Genomic DNA, 8147 nt, shown 5'->3' with positions numbered 1-8147 from the left:
TCCTAGCAGTAAAGTCCAAGAGATTCTGAGCTCCAGCTAACAACCAAACTATGGAAATGGTGCCATGACTCAAGCCGTAGATCAGCAACAGTGCCTAGGCTTTGAGTTCAAGCTCCAGGACTGGCTCATACGCATGCACATACGTGCTCACTTAGGAAAGGAGTTCACTTTGCAAGGGTTCATTTAGGAAGGTGTGCAGCTCTCTGAGGCTCCTGTCACCAGGATTACAGGAGAGCCACTGGCAGCCCTGGCTCCTCTATTTTCACATTACTTTTCCACCAGGACTGGGGTTTTAGTCAGTGAGAGGCACGGTCTACTCCCACCCCACCCCAGGACAGCTCCAGATGTGCAGCAGCAGCTGTCCACTCTGACCCCCCCCCCACGGGACACGGGGGACAGGATCCATCAAGGGCAGCCACAACACAGTTATGTCTCAATACACTAGGGATTATTTGTTGTTTGTTTCATCAGTCATGGGGCTTGAACTCTGGGCCTGGGCGCTGTCCCTCAGCTCTTCATCTCAAGGCAAGCGCTCTACCACTTGAGACACAGCACCATTTCTGGTTTTCTGGTGTTTAATTGGAGATAAGAGTCTCACAGACTTTCCTGCTGGGGATGGCTTTGAACTGAGATCCTTAGATCTCAGCCTCCTGAATAGCTAGGATTACAGGTGTGAGCCACTGGTGCCTGGCTATACATTAGTTTTTGTGAAAGACTATGACATCCTGGTCCAGCAGGTGAACCAATTACAAAATTCCTTGGGAGAAAGAAAGGCTCAATATAAGTTATGTTTTCATCTAAAAAAAAAAAAACCCAAACCTATTCCAAGGATCTTCAAAACCTACAATTTTGCTCATAATTGTCCCAGACTGAGAAGCACACAGATGATCACTAAATGGAAAAGGGATAAACAAGTCTAGGCCTGTCCAGACAATGGAATATTACTTGCTCAGAAACCAAAAAATAATAAAGCATTAGGCAATCACACTTAGTGACTCAGATGCACCATAAATACACTTTGATGTCCAAAAGAAGACTTAAAAAGACTATATGCAGGGCTGGGAAGGTGGCTCAGTGGTAGAGTGCTTGCCTTGCATGCTCGAGGCCCTGGGTTCGATTCCTCAGCACCACATAAGCAAAAAGAAAAAAGCCGGAAAGTGGCGCTATGGCTCAAGTGGTAGAGCGCTAGCCTTGAGCTGAAGAGCTGAGGGACAGCGCCCAGGCCCAGAGTTCAGGCCCCACGACCGGACCCAAAAAAAAAAAAAAAAAAAAGACTATATGCAGAAACCATGTGTGACATTCTGGAGAAAGGAAAACCAGAGAGACTGAAAACAAACGAGAGAGGCTGCTTAGAAGAGCTGAGTACAAAGGGGGGGGGGGGAATCAGGGTTGTCAGGTGTTCTTGGTGTTCTGGTACCTTCCTTACCTTGACAGGGACACAATGTGTGCTTCTCAAAAGGCATAAAATGGTACACGGAAAGGAGTGTGCTTAGTGTATGTAACTCTGACTGTGTAAAAAGCATGCCCACCCCCACCTCGTCCTCCCTTAGGGAACCTCCACATTCCTGGTACTCGTGTCTAAAATGCTTCAGAACAGTGCCTTCTACGCCAAAGAAACGTCTGCATTTCTTTTTAAGATGGGCTGTCAGGGCTGGTCTTCCCCACCTTGCAGAGCCCATCCATGCTCCACGGGAAAGGCCACGGTGTCTAGTCAAGCACCAATGACAGGACTTCACCTGGTCCCTGCTATGGGAAGGCAGCGAGGGAGCAAGATCATTCTGCGCCTGGCAAGTGCCAAGTCACGCAGTAACTCTGCTGGCCCTGGCCACCCCCTGGCCGCAGGGGTGAAGGTTCCCTGACAGGGACCTGCCCGTCACCCAGATGCTCAGCAGTTTTCATGCATCTAGTCCCACGAAGCAACCTTAAGCCAGAGTCCCAGCTTGAAAGAGGAACCCGGAGGAATGGGTCTGCGTTCCCCCCCCCCCCACCATAGGACTGAACGGATTAGGGGTGAGACACTGCATTTCCAGCACAGGATGCCTCTGCAGAAGCCGGATAGCTCTGATTCTTCCGTCCGTTTTCATTACACTTGGGTGGTTTATGGGGCTCACATGCCCAATAGGTAAACTAGGCAGGAAGAACGAGTAAAACTGCTCTGTGCCAGATAAAGCCATGGTGGCACCTGAATGTGCAGATTTTTATCATCTGATGGACACCACCTGGGCGCCTCAAAGCTGACTACGCGGGACACGAGGTGGCTTTCCCGCTTGAGCTGGACACCAAACCCAACCCAGGACCTGCACGCGGGAACTGCTCTGCCCCAGCTACGTCTCCCCCCGCCCCCAGGCTTCGCACCCATGCAGGGGAGGGGAGAGGAGGGAGTGTTAAGGTTAACACACGCTCTCCCTCAGTGGTTTTAATTTCATCTTTTACACTCGAAATTAGAGGAAGAAAAAAAAAACAGCAGAGACATATAAAAAAAAAACAAACATCACCATAACAAAAACAAACCAGAAACAAAGCCGTTTGGTGGCGGGGCAGAGCTCATCCCAACCCCTGCAGCGCTGGCTAAATGAAGCCGCCAGGGAACAAAAGGTGAGAAAGGAAAGAAGCTCGGGACCCTGAACAGGGGGAACCGCGCAGCCTGCGGGGAGATTCCGGGGACCTAAGAAAAAGGGGCTCCCGAGGCCCCCGGGAGGGCCTAGGTGAGTCAGACCGACGCCGTGAGCCCGCTCTCCGCCCGAGAGGGTGAACTTGGCCTCGGGATCTTTGACTTCTTTCAGCCTCTCGGTCCCGGCAGCCGGATTATCTGAATTCCCCACCCTCGCCGAACGGCGGGAGGCCCTGCGCTCCAGCTCCAGCGATCCCCGCGAGTCCTGCGCTCGGCGTGGTGGTGCCAGCCGAACCAGGTGTCCACCCCCAACCGTGCAGGACGGAGAGGACGGGGATCCCGTGCCCCGAATCTGGGGAGAGCCCCGGGCGGATGGACGCGGGAAGAAAGCCCAGGTCCCTTCCGGAGAGGAAGGGACGCCGGGCCGGAAGTTCGATTGGGAAGGAGACGTATTCTATTCAAGGGTGTTTTTCCTCCTTTGACCCTCGCTTCCGTTTTCCGCGTGGCTGTGCACGCGCGAGCACGCACACGAGGGGACCCCGCGTTGCTCACACGCGCGTCCGGGATCTAGGACACGCACGGCGTCGCCCGTGGAACACGGCCGTGGTCGCCCCGCGCGCCGTGGACCGCGCTTCCGCCCCCCGGGCGCACGGCGGGTGCGGGCCACGTTCACGGCCCCGCAAACGAACGCGTCTTTGAGCGGCACTGGGATGAAACAGTGGGGTCGAGCCGAACGCGGGTCGCTGGACCGACCGACGCTGTCCCATCGCCGGCTCTGCGGGCCCCCGGGGGCCTCCACCGGGTCCACCCGGCCCGGGACGCGCGGGGCCCGCCGGGGAGGGGACCCTGCTGGTCGTCCCCGGGGGGTGCGGGCGCCGGCTCCCGGCTCCCGCGTGCCCGGCCCCGCCCGACGGCCGCCGGCCGCGCCGCCCGGGGTGATGGATGGCCGCGGGGCCGGCGGCCTGTCAGGCCTTATTGATGGGGTGCGCACTGACGGCCCGCCCGTAACCCGAGGCGGCGGGAGGCGAGCGCGGGGCGGTGGGCGGGCGCAGACTCCGCGGCGCTCGGGGTCAGCCCCCGGCCGGCCGTCCCCCGCCCCGCCGGCGCGCCCGGGCCCGGGCCCCGCCGAGAAGCATCTCCCGGACCTGGCGCCCGGTGCGCCGACCCCGCTCCCTTCCCCGCCCCGCGCGTGCGCAGCCCTGCGCGGCCCTTCCCGACCTCGTCCCCGCGCCGGGTCCGCGCGCCCGCCCGCCCGCCCGGGGTCCCCACGCTCTTACCCGCGCCGGGTCCGCGTCCCGGGGAAAGCGCCGCGGACGCGGGAGTCCAGACCCACCGCTCCCGGCCGTCCCACCGGTGACCGACGCCGCGCGCGATCGGCGCCGTCAGAACAGCGGTGACGGTTGTGTACGAGTTCGTGCGGGTGTGTGCACAGGGTCAGACCCGGCAGACCTGTGCGGAAGAGCGGGTGCGTGCGCAGGGGAGGGCGGCAGGGAGGGTTCCGCGCCGCTCCGTTCGCGCGTTCTCCCGGGCTCTGTCCCCCGCTTGGAAGGAACACCGGCCTGCTCGGCCCGAAAGGGGCCGGGCGCCTCATTCCCTCCCAGCCAACGCGCCTCCTCTCCCGTCTCCGCCTTTCTCCATCTTGGTTCTGTCCTGGACCTGGGGACCTGGTAGCTCTGTCCCTGTGACTGCCACCCGATGAGGCGGTTACCACAAGCTAGTCACTTTATTTATTTGGGCCTTGGGTAGCTGTAAAATGAAGAGATCGAGGTAAATGTCTGCACCCCTTCCTCTGCCAGTGTTTTGTGGCTTTGAGTGACAGATTGATTTTTGCCAAGGTGTGCAAGTGAAGTAGTTCTCTACCACGGGCTCATTCTTGGTCCCAGATAATGGAGTCTGGAGACACGGGCCTCTAGATTTGAACTCAGTCTTAGCCATAGATAATAATTGTGTTCCATGAGGAATTCGGAATGGGAGACCCATTTGAGTAAGTATGATAAAGACTGCAAGTGGAAACCTGCAGTAATACCTAACACTGGGCATCACTATTTGTCAGGCATGGTGCCAAGTATGCTGCAGGAATTATCTCTATCTGCACAGTTAATCCATCTCCCATCTTACAGGTGAAGACACTAACTAGCTGTCCAGCTTAATCAGCAGTGGAGGTAACCACTCATGGGCCTTGATTTCAGAATGCAAAAACTGCCCCTCTAAGCCAGGGGCTGTCCTATAATCCAAGCTACTCAAGAGGTTGAATCTGAGGGTCCTGATTTGAAGCCAGCCAGGGCAGGAAATTAACCAGCAAAAAGCCAAAATTGGAGCTGTGATGCAAGTGTCTTGAGTTCAAGCTCTGGTACTGAAACTAAATAAATAAAGAAAAGAAAAAAGCCAGGCACTGGTGGCTCACACTTGTAGTCCTAGTTACTTAGGAGGCTGAGATCTGAGGATTGCAGTTCAAAGACAGTCTGGGCAGGAAAGTCTGTGAGACTCATATCTCCAATAAACTACTCAGAAAAAGCTGGAAGTGGAGCTGTGGCTCAAGTGGTAGAGCACTAGGTTTGAGCAAAAAAGTTCAGGACTGGCACAAAGGAAGGAAGGAAGGAAGGAAAGAAGGAAGGAAGGAAAGGAAGGAAGGAAGGAAGGAAGGAAGGAAGGAAGGAACTGCCCTCTGAGCCTGTACTGGTGCTATGGGAATGAAGGGAAGAAGGTGAGAACTTTCTAACGTATCTTCTTATTTTATATTAAAAAAGCTTCCATATCCATTCCGGTCTCTCTCTCTCTCTCTCTCTCTCTCTCTCTCTCTCTCTCTCTCTCTCTCTCTCTCTCTCTCTCTCTCTCTCTCTCTCTCTCTCTCTCTGTCTCTTACACACACACACACACACACACACACACACACACACACACACACACACACACACACACACACACACACACCCTTCCCTACTGTTCTGGCTCTAATGCATTAGGTGTCAATTTAATCTCTGCATACATCCCTCTCAAATACCAATATCCTTGAGGACAGAAATCCTGCCAGATAGCTTTGTATTTTCTGTAGTTTCTGACATGTACTAGACGTTTTGTGACAGTTCACTGACTTAAATTCAGAAAATCAGGCTTCCAGCTTATCTTAGACTGTGTTAAATGCCACCTTGCATCAATGAGATGTGCTTGAGACACATAGGCCAGGGTGTCTTCCCCTGGATGCAGGCCCAGAGAGGATCACATGCAGAAGATGCCATGCGATGTCGCATCAGCCCCTTAGCGGGAAAGTCCCCTGTTGGTAGGGTGACCATGAGCCTACCTACCTACCCTTGGCCCACTTATCAGTCAGGGGCGGCCTCTTTGGGACACTGACACACAATTCTGGGGTGGCACTGGACCTGTAGGATTCTGGTCCAATCCAGATGAAGCAATTAGCACACAGAGCAGACAACGGACACCTATAGAAGTCAAAGAGGCCTTGAGGGGCACAGCCGGGGATGTATGTGGCTGGCCAGTACTAGGTGTCCTGAGAGGTCATACACAGTCTGCTTTTCCACCTCAACCTATTGCCTGGGATACTGATATCTCTCGCCATAAATCTGAATCCCAAGGCCAGACTTTCCTCACTGCAATGCAATCAGAGTGTAAGAGGATTAGCAATTAGTGATAAGGCAGCTCTGGACTCCCAGGGTAAATCCCGGGGCCTTGGACCCTGGTTTAGCTCCCACCCTTTGCAAAGAGCTAGACACAGTTATCATGGGCCAGTCAGTGGCAGTGATGGGTAAAAGCTTGGTGAAGGATTGGGAGTGGAACCACAGGCACCATATGCTCTCCTCAGACTGAGGAGAGGCCTTACCTGATGGGCACTGAGCACATGTCACATTCTAGACTCTGTATCTTCCAAATACCCGGTGGATGGATAAACATCAAAATAAAAACAATATGCCAATTGTAGGCATGGAGGAAACACAACAGTTCTGACTTGGGTCTTATTTTTCCTGTCATTGTATGGGGTGACACAATGTCCCTGGTCACCTGTGACACAATTTAGTGAACACCTGCCATTCTGTGTAATTCTTAGTGGCATAGGCAAATGCTCATGATTTACCTAAGTTGTATGGTTACCTTATGTAGAAGTCACTAGAATTTGCTGAGCTTCAATTACTCTGGGGACTAAGTAAAGCATTTTAGAATAAATATCCTCCATCCATCCATAAAACATGACCTGTTTTACGGCGATGGGCCCAGAAGCCCCAGGCCAGCACTGGAGAAAAGGTGAAGGAGCGGCCATTGCTTCTCCCAGCAGTGTCTCAAGGCTTCCTGTGTGGGGAGCTGAGTGTAAAGTCACTTATTAGATCGTGGCTGCTCTGTACTGACATTGAACTTTGGGCCTGAGATCCATTGGTAAATGTGACCTGATAAAAAGTAAAATAAAAATAAAGCAGCTCACTAAACAACACCTGAAGAATTATTAGGCTCACCTCCCTTATAAGCAAAATTGTCTGTTCACATATTTTGCAAATATATAGTAATAGATGGATGGACACAGTCCATTTCTCTACCAGGTTGTTTGGGCTTCTCGGGAATTTTTAGATGAAGTTCTACTCTTCTTTGCTCGCCCCATTCTCATTATGTTGCTGGGGACAGGGAGGAAGCAAAGCCACCTCTTCCTGCAGCTCTGTTGTGGCTACTCCAGCCCTACCAAGCAGCCTTCCCCTGTTCAAGGCACCTTCTTAGAGTTCCATGGAGTAGAGATTCAAGTATGTCTGTAGGCTTTAAACTTACAAGGGAGACAGGAAATCCCAGGGGGCAGGTGACGCCCTTTCCAATCTACCAGCCATCAGCAGTGAGACCACTGCCAAGATGCAGATTTTCAGCAAAATCCTTACAGGGAAGACCATCACACTCGAAGTTGAGCCCTGGGATACTATAGAAAATGTAATGGCCAAGATCCAGGCTAAGGAAGGAATTCCTTCTGATCAGCAAAGCCTGATCTTTGCAGGTAAGCAGCTGGAAGATGGATGTACTTTATCTGACTACAGCATTCAAAAGGAGTCCACTCTTCACCTAGTGTTGAGATTTCAGGGTTGTGCTAAGAAAGAAAAAGTCTCACACCAACTCCCAAGAAGAACAAGCACAAGAGAAAGGTTAAACTGGCTGTCCTGGAATACTATAATGTGAATGAAAATGGCAAAATTAGCCATCTTTGTCGAGAGTGCCCTTCAGATGAATGTGGTGCCTGGGTTTTTATTGTTAGCCATTTTGACAGACATTATTGTAGCAAGTGTTGTCTAACTTTCTGCTTCAACAAACCAGAAGACAAGCGATTATGTATGAATTAATGAAAGGCATAAGCTGAAAAAAAACTTGCAAGATTCTTGATGGCCAGAATGGTATATAATAATGTTATAATTGTCCACAGTATGCAGTAGGTGCTCAATACTTACTCTGAAGAAAGAATTAATGATTAAATACATCTGAAGACCAAACGTAGAGTTCTATATAAGAAATGTGCTTCTGGGTACCAGTGGCGCAGGACTGTAATACTAGCTACTTA

At 52.5% G+C, this 8147-nt stretch overlaps 1 pseudogene; it reads left to right on the top strand.

Annotated features, from left to right (window-relative positions):
- The first annotated feature begins 7453 nt into the window (after positions 1 to 7453).
- Positions 7454 to 7932, top strand: LOC138822987 (ubiquitin-ribosomal protein eS31 fusion protein-like; annotated as a pseudogene).
- Positions 7933 to 8147: the final 215 nt, after the last annotated feature.

The sequence above is a fragment of the Dipodomys merriami genome, unplaced genomic scaffold, assembly GCF_024711535.1.
Source record: "Dipodomys merriami isolate MVZ:Mamm:240054 unplaced genomic scaffold, mDipMer1.0.p SCAF_12, whole genome shotgun sequence".
Taxonomy (NCBI): Eukaryota; Metazoa; Chordata; class Mammalia; order Rodentia; family Heteromyidae; genus Dipodomys; species Dipodomys merriami.
Note: the sequence above shows the minus strand (reverse complement) of the source record. Positions and strands in the feature narration are given on the sequence as shown.